The sequence below is a fragment of the Macaca nemestrina genome, chromosome 9 (genome assembly GCF_043159975.1).
Source record: "Macaca nemestrina isolate mMacNem1 chromosome 9, mMacNem.hap1, whole genome shotgun sequence".
Lineage (NCBI taxonomy): Eukaryota > Metazoa > Chordata > Mammalia > Primates > Cercopithecidae > Macaca > Macaca nemestrina.
Window position 1 is genome coordinate 50,646,788 of NC_092133.1, and position 12,357 is coordinate 50,659,144.

General features: G+C 37.4%; 1 protein-coding gene and 1 pseudogene across 11 annotated transcripts in view; one reads left to right on the forward strand and one right to left on the reverse strand.

Moving 5' to 3' along the window:
• The window catches only part of LOC112429332 (neurofilament medium polypeptide-like), a 71,324-nt pseudogene extending 60,641 nt beyond the window's left edge, over positions 1-10,683 (forward strand).
• LOC105496640 (protocadherin related 15) overlaps positions 1-12,357 on the reverse strand; it is a 1,825,405-nt gene that overhangs the window by 780,039 nt on the left and 1,033,009 nt on the right. The gene's annotated exons all lie outside the window — the stretch shown is intronic.

Genomic DNA, 12,357 nt, shown 5'->3' on the forward strand with positions numbered 1-12,357 from the left:
GCGAATACTATAAGTAGAAAAATATAGGTAGAAAGAACGTAACTGATTTGCTCAAAGTCATATAACTCAGAAGTGACATTTGCCAGACTCCAGAACTTGGTCTGATTTTATCATCCCTCGCTGACTGTCAGATCTGATATATCAGTCCAAAAATTACCTCCTGCTTAAATTAGATGTTTTGGATGACTTTTGTAATTTTCCGGGTTCCATCATTTATTAGCGCCAATATATACATGGTCACTTAGAATACAGAGATGTGCACATATTCAGGACCAACATTCCAAAAATGGCTTAAATATTTCTGGCAGCCAAATATTATCTCTGGAGAATTCTTCCTCAAGAACATTAGTTAGATGTGCTTTAATAATGGTTGAGCAAAGTAGCAGAATACTAGATGCTGTGTGACTCTGGGAACACCTTATTTCTGGCTCTGATAGAGATCTGTTTAAGACCCTCATCTGTTACAGGCAGAGAGAAGAGCAGAGTAAATTTTCTTTGCCTACCTGAAGGGACTGTTGTAAGAATCTCATGAGTTAAATTGTGTGAAAGTACTTTGCACCCTCTAAATCCATACATTTACATGTGACTTCCCTGTATGACACAAGCTAACAAACAAACTGGAAACAAACAAACAAACAAAAAACCCAAGACACAAAAATAAAATATCTTTCTGTTACCTCATTTGGGAAGGGGTCTAAAACTCAGAAATAATAGTATTTACATGTACATGTAGTTGGTAAACATTCAATGGCATAAAAAGTAAATTGAAAATAATACCATTAGCAGAGGGGAATGTATTTTTACTTAAGCATATATACTCACATATTGGATTTGTCTCTATTTCATCTGTAGAACCTAGCCACTAGCCAAATACCTGAAGCCCCTAGAACCCCAGTGCCTAGTGTGGTACGCAGAAAATAATGGCCTCTTAAATGTCCACTACCTAATTCCAGGAGCCTTGGAATATGTTACCTTACCTGGCAAAAAGGACTTTGTAGATGTGTTTAAAGTTAAGAACCACCAGAAGGAAAAATTGTCCTGAATTATCTGGATAGACCCAATCTAATCACATTAGTTTTAAAAATATTAAACCTTTCTTGGCTGTGGTCAGGGAAAGAAATGTGATTGTAGAAGAATGGCAGGTAAATGTAACATTGCTAGCTTTGAAAACAAACGGAGTCCAGAAGTCAAGGGATGTGGGTGGCCAGTATAAGCTGGAAAGATCGAGAAAACATATTCTCCCCTACAGCCTCCAGAAAGTAGCATAGCCTTGCCAATACCTGATTTTAATCCAGTCAGACCCGTGTCAAGCATGTGACTTACAGAAGTATAAGATAATACATTTGTGTTGTTTTAAGGCACTAATTTTGTGATAAATTGCTAAGACAGTAACAGATAACTAATACAGTTAGAAAACAATTTTAAAATACATTTTAAAAAGAACTACAACATGCAATATCTAATGAATAAAACCAAAAATAGGATGAAAAATTAAAATGAAACTTAAAACTTTTCTATATTATATATTTGGGAAATTTGAATTATTTCTTAATATTCTGCTCTCAAAAATATGAAAAAAGTAGCTTGTCTAATTATCATTCACCTGAAAGCAACTGTTTTAAAGTTGTCATTACAGTCTTATAAAAAGTAATATGTCTCAGTCAGTCCTAACTACCCTCAACATGACCCAGTCTTGTCAGAACCCAATTTAGAGCTTCAAGTGTACAGATGCTCCAAGGAATTTTCAATGACAATCAGTGTTCCAAAAAAGCTATGACCTACACTTGAGGCTATCCCAAGGAGAAGCAAATATCATGGCAGCATCTTACATTTGTGAACACAGTGGTAAACATACAGCATACAAAACCATGCATGGGTATTTTCTTCTGTTTTTAACAACGGATAATTAATGTCAAAAGTGATTTTCAAACTATCAATATGTAAGTTAAAATTAAATCCATAAAGCACAGTAAAACAAGCATTGTTCCATTTTACAATTCATGTTTCCTTGAGAACTTATTTTCTTTCTTTTCCTTCCTCTCTGCTCCTGTCCCCTCCCCTCTCTCCCTCCCTTCCTTTCTCCTTTCCTTCCTTCCTTAGACTTCCTTCCTGACTTCTGTTTTTCTTTTTTCAGCTTTATTGAGGTATAACTGACAAGTAAAAATGAACATATTTAAGGTGTGCAACTTGATTTTTGTATATGTATACATTGGGAAATGATCATCATAATCAAGCTAATTAACATATCTGTCATATCCGTACATTAAATATGTTGTACATTAGATATATAGTTATCATGCTGTACAATAGGTGTATGCCACATTTTCCTTATTCATGTATCTGTCCATGGACACTTAAGTTGTATCTATATCATAGTTATTGTAAATAAAGCTGGAATGAAAATTAAAGCAAATATTGATTCAAAATCATTTTATTTCCCTTGAATAAAGACAGAGGTGGGACTGCTGAAGCATTTGGTAGTTCCATTTTTAATTGTTAAAGGAACCTCCATACTGTTTTCCATAATGGCTACACCAATTTACATTCCCATCAATATGTCTTCCTTTTTCTCTACTTCTTTCACAAAATTTACATTTTGACATTTGATAGTAGTCATTCAAACAGGAATGTGGTGATACATTTTTGAGGTTTTGATTTGTATTTCCTGATAATTAATGTTGTTAATCTTTCATCTTTCATCTACCTGTTGATCTTTCATCCAGCTGTTCACCATTTGTACATCTTTGGACAAATGCCCATTTTTGTAAATTTATTTTTTGCTATTGAATTTTGTGAACTCCTAATATATTTTGAATATTACCTTTTATCAGATATGCAGTTGCAACTATTTTCTGTAGGCTGTCTTTTCAGTCTGTTGATTGTTTCTTTTACTGTGTAGAACCTTTTTAGTTTGATGCAATTCCACTTCTATACTTCTGTTTTTATTGCCTGTGCTTTTGCTGTTATACTAAAAAAATCATTGCCAGAACCAATGTCAAGAATCTTTTTCCTGAAGGTTTTTTTCTAGTAGTTTTATAGTTTCAAGTCGTCTGTTTATGTATTTAATCCATTTTAAGTTAATTTTTATTTTTGTATATGGTATTAAGTAAGAGCTCATCTTCATTTTTCTATATGTGGATATCCAGTTTTCTCAGCACCATTTATTGAAGAAAATACCTTTTCCCCAGTGTGTATTCTTGGTGCCCTTATTGAAGACTGGTTTACTCTAAGTGCATGGACTTATTTCTGGGCTCTGTTTTCTTGCATTGATTTATATGTCTGTTTTTATGCAAATTCCATACTGTTTTGATTAATGTAGATTTGTAAAGTATTTTGAAATCAGAAAGTGTGATGCCTTGTTTTTCTTGCTCAAAATTGGTTTATCTATTTGGAGTTTATTGTGGTTCTATATAAATTTTAGAATTTTTTTTCATATTTCTGTAAAGAATGCCATTGGAATTTTGACAGAGATTGCATGAACCTGGTGATTCCTTTTGGCTAGTATGGCTACTCAAACGATATTAATTATTTCAATTCATAAACATTTATTTTCCATGGATGGATGTTTTTTCATTTATCTATGCTTTAACATTTTTCCTTGATTCCTCCTCCAAGACAGTCAACTGGATGCAGCCAGGAGAAACATCTCCCACTGAGGGACCAGGGCATCAGGAAGACAGGTGTACTCCTAGCAAATCTTCAGAGGGAAGACATTGAGAGCAGATAGAGAGAAGATACAGAAGGTGGGATAAAAGGAGATGAAGCTGGGAACCCTGCATGGGGCTACCACACACCAGGACTCATTCCTGGCTCCCAAAAACTCTTGTGGAAGGGGTGAGTTGAACAGAAAGGAGCAACTCACCATAAGCCTCTGGAATCCTAGTAGGAGGAGACTCATCAGCCACCACAGACACTTGAGTTGGCAGAGAAAGTTACTTAGAGAAGTGGTAGGGACAGAACTCCTGCTTCAGCAGAGCCCACAGGGTTTGGTGCAGGAGCATCTATAGTGGAGAATATCCAGGGATGACCATCCCCCTAGGCTCAACTTGCTCTTATAGTAGACGTTAGCTCTAAGGAAAGGGGTGAATATAGACTCTGTAGAGCAGTCTTGCCCATGAGCTGAGACAGGCCCCCTGAGCACCCTTTGGTGTGCTGTCCTCTCTTGGGACCCCAGCCTGCCTGTATCTGCTGGCAGTGCACCCTCCAGGAACCTCAAGGGGGCCTGCCTCATTGTTCCTCCACTGGTGGACCACAACTGACTGACAGAGTGCTCCAGAAGAGCAAACCCTGTGTATACATATAAGACTGCCCATGCCCTCCCCACATATCAGCCTTCCCCATACTGCTTTGCCTGCTGGCACTTGCTGACAGTGATCCCCTACATCTCTTTGCCTGCACATGTGTTTGCAGACAGACCTAGCCTTCCCTTCCCTGACAGTGCACATGTGCACATGCACCATGCCATGCCACTACTGCTGGCTTGAGTGTGCCCCATCCCTTCTCACCCTGTTGCACTGCCATTTTTGTTGGAACATTGGAGGGAATATAGTTTGCCAGCTCTGCTACTGCCAGTGCTCCACTCCTGTGCCAAGACTGCTGGCATGAAACTAAGCACAGAAAACAGTATATCTACTCCCAGCTCTGAGAGGTCACTGCTGTCAGCAAGAATGCTCACAGAAGGTGCACACAGTCCTGTGACCACTAGTACCCCACCCCTGTGCTAACACCACCACCAGTACAAATGTGCACACCATTGCTAGCAGGGGCCCCCACCTTCCCAAACCATACTCCCACAGCCACTACTGCAAACACCCATATGGAGGCAGTCATCATCCATGTGGATGGAGGATGCTGCTGGTACATGCAAATGTGGACACATCCCACTACTACTGTCCTACAAAATGCTTTGGCTGGTACCAGCCATTAGAGTGTTGTGACAAGCAGTCTGAGATCACATTGATCCCTCCAGTGAGCAGGTTCCTAAATTTGATGAGTCACAGGTAAAAGCTAGGGTATGATGCCAGTTTCCCAGAGTTAGAGCATGCAATGCAGGAGTGCTGAGCTGAGCCTTGGCCCTCTGAAGTCTTCCACTAACAAAGCCAGGTGACTGAACGCAGCTTATACCACAATCAAACCGTCAAGGTCATAAAATAGAATAAAAGAAAAAAAAAATCCAAAGGACAGCAACTTCAAAGATTGAAGGAACATCAGCCCACAAAGATGAGAAAGAACCAGTGCAAGAACTCTGACAACTCAAAGAGCTAGAGTGCCTTCTTTCCTCCAAATGAGCACACTAGCCCTCCAGCAAGAATTCTTAACAAGGTGGAGGTAGCTGAAATGACATAAATAGAATTCAGATTATGGATAGGAATAAAAATCATTTGAGTTTTGGGAGAATGTTGAAGCTAAATCTAAGGAAGGTAAGAGTCACAATATTAAGATACAGAAAGTGACAGACAAAAAATGCCAGTATAGAAAATAAAATAAAACATAAATGAAAGGATAGAACTGACAAACACTCTACAAGAATTTCATAATGCAGTTGTATTAAGAGAAGAATACCAAGCTGAGGAACAGAGCTCAAAGACTGGTTTTCTGAAATAAGACAGTCAGACAAGAATAAATAAAAAATAATAAAAAGGAAGGAAGAAAACCTCCAGGAAATATAGGAATATATAAAGAGACCAATATTATGACTCATTGGTGTCCCTGAAAGAGATGAGAAGAAAGAAAGCAACTTGGAAAACATAAATCAGGATATAATCCTTGAGAACTTCCCCAACCTAACCACCAACATTCAAATTCAGAAAATGCAGAGAACCCCACAAAGTACTTCACAAGAAGATCATCCCCAACATACATAATCATAAGGTTCTGTAAGGTAAAAATGAAAGGAAAAAAAGTGTTAAAAGTAGCTAGAGAAAAAGGACAGATCACCTACAAAAGGAAGCCCATCAGAATGACAGCAGACCTCTCAGCAGAAATCCTACATGCCAGAAGAGATTTGGGGCCTATATACAATAACCTAAAGAGAAGAAATTCCAACCAAATAAATTTATATTTGGCTAAACAAAGCTCCGTAAGTGAAGGGAAATATGATCCTTTTCAGAAAAGCAAAGGCTGAGGGATTTTATTATCACCAGACCTGCCTTACAAGAGCTTCTGGAAGAAGCATTAATATGGACAGGAAAGAACATAACCAGCAACCACACAAACTCACTTAAGAACATAGACCAGGAACACTATAAAGCAACCAAACAAGTCAGTATAATAACTAGACAGCAACAGGATAACAGGATCAAATACACATTAATACTAACTTTAAATGTAAATGAACTAACTTTCCCAATTAAAAGGCACAGAATGTAAGCCAGATAAATAACCAAGATCAAATGGTATGCTGTCTGCAAGAGACCCATCTGACACGCAGTGATGCCAATAAGATCAAAATAAAGGAATGGAAAAAAATCTGCCAAGCAAAGAGAACACAGAAAAAAAGCAATTATTGCAATCCAAATTTCAGATGAAAAAGATTTTAAACCAACACAAATAAGAAATGACAAAGAAGGGCATTATATAATAGAAAAGGGTTAAATTCAACAAGAAGACATAACTAGCCTAAATATATATGCACCTAACACAGAAACATTCAGATCCATAAACCAAATTCTTAGGGACCTTCAAGGAGACTTAGGCTACTACACAATAATAAGGCAAAGTTTTGATACCCCCACTGACAGTATTAGATAATTTAAGCAGAAAATTAACCAAAATAATCACAACATGAACTCAACACTGGGCCAAATTGGTCTGCTAAACAGCTACATAACTGTTCACCAAAAAAACAACAGAATGTACATTCTTCTCATGTACACATGACACATATTCTAAAATCGACCACACAATCAAACATAAAGCAATCCTTAGGCAATGCAAAAGAACCGAGATCATACCAACCACTCTCTTGGACAATAGCACAATAAACACAGAATTGAAGAACAAGAAAATCAGTCAAAATCATACAATCAAGTGGAATTTAAACAACTTATTCCTGAATGACTTTTGGGTAAATAATGAAATCAAGGCAGAAATCAAGAAGTCTTTTGAAATTAGTGAGAATGAAGATATAATATGCCAGAATCTCTGGGACACAAGACAGTGTTAAGAGGGAAATTCATAGCACTAAACACCCACATCTAAAAATTAGAAAGACCTCAAATTAACAACCTAATATCACAGTTAAAAAATTACAGAAGAGAAAAACAACAACAAGTAACAACAACAAACAAAACACAAAGCTTGAAGAAGACAAAAAATACACCAAATCAGAACGGAACAGAAAGAGACTGAGACATAATACAACATTCAAAAGACCAACGAAGCCAGGAGGTGACTTTTTGACAACATTAATACAATAGGTAGACCACTGGTTAGATTAAGAAAGAAGAAAACAGAGAAGATCCAAATAAACAGAATCATAAATGACAAAGGGAATATTACCACTGACCCTACAAAAATACAAATAATCATCAGAGACTACTATGAAATCTTCTATGAACACAAACTAGAAAATCTAGAATAAATGGATGAATTCATACACATATACAATCTTCCAAGCTGAACCAGGAAGAAATTAAATCCCTGAAGATAACTATAACAAATTCTGAAATTGAATCAGTAATTAACAGCCTGCAAACCAAAAACAGCCCTAGACTGGATGAATTCACATCTGAATTCTACCAGATGTACAAAGAAGAGTTGGTGTCATTTCTATTGAAATGGTTCCCCCAAAATTGAGAAGGGACTTCTCCTCAACTCATTCTATGAGGCCAGTATCATCCTGATAACAAAACCTGGCAGAGACACAATAACAAAAAAGAGAACATTAGGCCAATATACTTGATGAACTTTGATGCAAAAATCCTCAGTAAAATACTACCCAGCTGAACCCAGCACTATATCATGAATCCACCATAATCAATATTCTTTATCCCTGGGATGCAAGGTTTATTCAATGTACAAAAATCAATAATTATGATTTATAAAATAAACAGAACTAAAGACAAAAATCACATGAAAATCTCAATAGATGCAGAAAAGACTTTTGAAAAAATTCAGTATCCCTTCATGTTAAAAACTCTCTACAAATTAGGTATTGAAGGAATATACCTCAAAATAGTAAGAGCCATATATTACAAACCCATTGCCAACACCAGACTGAAGGGGCAAAAGCTGAAAACACCCTCCTTGAAAACCAGCACAAAAAAAATGATTCCTCCACTCACCATTTCTCTTCGACACAGTATTGGAAGTCCTAGACAGAGCAATTAGGCAACAGAAGGAAATAAAGGGCATACAAATAGGAGGAAAGGAAGTCAAAACTAACCCTGTTTGCAAATGAAATGATTCTATATCTAGAAAAGTCCAGTCTCAGCTCAAAAGCTCTGTAAGCTGATAAACAACTTCAGCAAAGTGTCAAGGTATAAAAATCAATGTGCAAAAATCACTACCATTGCTATACATCAACAACAGCCAAGCTGAGAGCCAAATCAGTAATACAGTCCCATTTACAATTGCCACAAAAAGAATAAAATACCCAGGAATACAGCTAACCAGAAAGGTGAAATATCTCTAAACTACAAAACACTGCTAGAATAAATCAGAGATAGCAGAAATAAATTAAAAAAAAAAAAAAAGAAATTCTAAGCTCATGGACAGGAAGATTCAATATGGTTAAAATGAGCATATTGCTCAAAGCAATTTACAGATAAAATGTTATTCCTGGTCGGACGCAGTGGCTCATGCCTGCAATCCCAGCACTTTGGGAGGCTGAGGTGGGCGGATCATGAGGTCAGGAGATCGCGACCATCCTGGCTAACACGGTGAAACCCCGTCTCTACTAAAAATACAAAAAATTAGCTGGGAGTGGTGGCGGACACCTGTAGTCCCAGCTACTTGGGAGACTGAGGAAGGAGAATGGTGTGAACCTGGGAGGCAGAGTTTGCAGTGAGCTGAGATCGTGCTGCTGCACTCCAGCCTGAGTGACAGAGTGAGACTCCACCTCAAAAAAAAAAAAAAAAAAAAAAAAAAAAAAGTTATTCCTATCCAACTAGCAATTACATTCTTCACAGAACTAGAAAAAAAAAATCAATTTTAAAATTCATGTGGACTAAAACCCCCAAAAAAATAGCCCAAATAGTCAAGGGAATCTTAAGCACAAAGAACAAAGCTGGAGGCATCATGCCACCTGACTTCAAACTATACTATAGGACTACAGTAACCAAAACAGCATGGTATTGGTACAAAAATATATGCATAGACCAACAAAACAAAACAGAGAGTCAAGAAAAAAGTCTGTACAGCTACAACCATCAGCTCTTTGAGGAAGCTGACAAAAATAAGTAATGGGGAAAGAACTCCCTATTCAATAAATTGTGTTGAGATAACTGGCTAGCCATATGCAGAAGATTGAAACTGGACCCTTTCCTTACATCATATATATAAATCAATTCAAAATGTGTTAAATACTTAAATGTAAAACCCAAAACTATAAAAGCACTGAAAGACAACATAGGCAATACTATTCTGAACATAAGATCTGACAAAGATTTCATGGAAAATATGCCAAAAGCAATCACAGAAAAAGCAAAAATTGACAAATAGAATAATAAACTAGTCTCCAGTGAAAGCAACTGCACCTGAAGTTAAAGGAGAGAAAGAAGGGGAAAAGGAAGAAGAAGAAGAGAAAGAATATGAGGGCATTAAGTCAGACCAAGCTGAAGAGGGAGGATCTGAGAAGGAAGGCTATAGTGAAAAATAGGAAGGTGAGCAGGAAGAAGGAGAAACAGGAGCTGAAGGTGAAGGAGAGGAAGCTGAAGCTAAAGAGGAAAAGAAAGTTGAGAAAAACAGTGAGGAAGTGGTTACTACAGATAAGCTGGTGGCAGACACCAAGGTGGAAAAGCCAGAAAAAAGCAAAGTCTCCTGTGCCAAAATCACCAATGGAAGAGGCAAAGTCAAAAGCAGAAGTGGGGAAAGGTGAACAGAAAGAGAAGAGAAGGAAGTCGAGGAAGCTCCCAAGGAAGAGAAGGTAGAGAAAAAGGAAGGTAAACCAAAGGATGTTCCAGAGAAGAAGAAAGCTGAGACCCTGGTAAAGGAGGAAGCTGTGGAGGAGGCGGCCACCATCACCAAATTGGTAAAGGTGCAGTTGGAGAAAGAGACCAAAGAAGAGGGGAAGCCACAGCAACAGGAGAAGGAGAAAGGGAAAGTAGGAGGAGGTGGGGAATGAGATGGAAGGGAGTGATAAAGTTTCCCAGGAATCCAGGAAGGAAGACATAGCTGTCAATGGGGAGGTAGAAGGAAAAGAGGAGGAGCAGGAGACCAAGGAAAAAGGCAGTGGGAGGGAAGAGGAGTAAGGCATTGTCAGCAATGACCTAGGCTTGAGCCCAGCAGATGAAAAGAAGGGGGATAATAAAAGTGAGGAGAAAGTGGTAGTAATCAAAACAGTACAAAAAAATCACCAGTGAGGGGGGACATGGTGCTACCACATACATCACTAAATCTGTAACTGTCACTCAAAAGGTCGAAGAGCATGAAGAGACCTATGAGGAGAAACTGGTGCCTACTAAAAAGGTAGAAAAAGTGACTTCACAAGCCATAGAAAAGGAAGTTACCCAGAGTGACTGAGAGTTGAGTCCATTGCAAAAGTTTAAGCCATATGACAATTTCAAAATGCACGTGACTGGCAGCATCAAAACAGAACAGTTTCTCCCATGGGGGCTCCAGACATTGTATTTTACTTTGTGCAATATGAGGAGACTGCATGCAAGCTCAGTGTGCTCCCCCCTCAGTCTTTGGGGGATTCAAATGCATGATATTGCATGTACCTGGGAAATTTACCAATTCCCTATGCTGTTGGAAGGGGGTCACTTAGGAGGGGGGATGTCTTGAGATGTACTATGTAAAGTACCAATTGAGCCCAAAACAATAAATAAAACACAGAACTGTCTTAACCTTAAGAAAGCTATATATGAATAATTATGTTTACCTCACTGGTGCATTTAAAACGGACTTTTGTTCATGGGAGAACCTTGTTGACATGGACAGTTTGCAATCTTATGTTGACTGATGTTAAACGCCACAGCAGTACTTGCTCAATAAAGGTCATATTGGAAACATAGTCAAAAAAATAAATAAACTAAACAGCTTCTGCACAGCAAACGAAACTATCAACAAAGTTACCAGACAACCTAGAGAATGGGAGAAAGTATTTGCAGATTATGTAGCTGACAAAGGTCGATTATCCAGCATCTATAATTAATTTAAACAAATTTACAGGAAGGAAAAAAAAAACACTAAAAAGTGTGAAAAGTACATGAACAGACACTTTTAAAAAACAAAAACAAAAACAAAAAAAACTTGCAGCCAAAAAACGTATTTTAAAAAGCTCAACACCACTGATCATTAGAGAAATGCAAATGAAAACCACAATAGACAACATCTCACACCAGTCAGAAAGTGTTTTATTAAAAAGTCAGAAAGTAGCATATGTTGGCCTGGCTGTGGAGAAGAGGGCTCACTTTTACACTGTTGGTGTAATTTAGTTTGGTGGGAGTATGATTTAGTTTGATCATTGTAAGAAGCAGTGTGGTAACTTCTCAAAGAGCCAAAAGCAGATTGCTATTTGACCCAGCAATCCCATTACTAGGTATATAGTCAAAGAAATATAACTGATGTATTAGAAAGACACATGCCCACATATGCTCATTGCAGTAAATGTGGTACCTATACACCATGGAATTCTATGCAGTCATAAAAAAGAATGAGACCATGTCCTTTGCAGTAACATGGATGGAGCTAGAGGTTGTTATTCTATGGAAACTAATACAGGAACAGAAAACCAGAAAACAGAAATACTGCATGTTCTCACTTATAAGTGGGAGCTAAATGATGAAAACACATGGACACAAAGACAGCAACAATCAGACAGTGAGGCCAACCAGAAGGTGGAGGGTGAGAGGAGGGAGAGGATCAGAAAAAAGTAGTTGTTAGGTACTTTGCTTAGTACACAGGTGATGAAACAATCTGTGTATCAAACTCCCATGACATAATTATATATAAATATATATATATAACAAATCTACACATATACCCCTAAACCTAAAAGTTTTTTTAAAAAGAAAAATATTGTATGTTACAAAAAGTAAGCATTTTCCTTTATTAATACTTTATAATTTTCAGTGTATATATTTTCCTGTTTGATTAAATATATTTCAAAGTATTTATTCTTATATAAATATGATTTTTTAAATTTCCTTTCAGATAATCTATTTTTAGCCTATACAAATGGCACTTATTTTT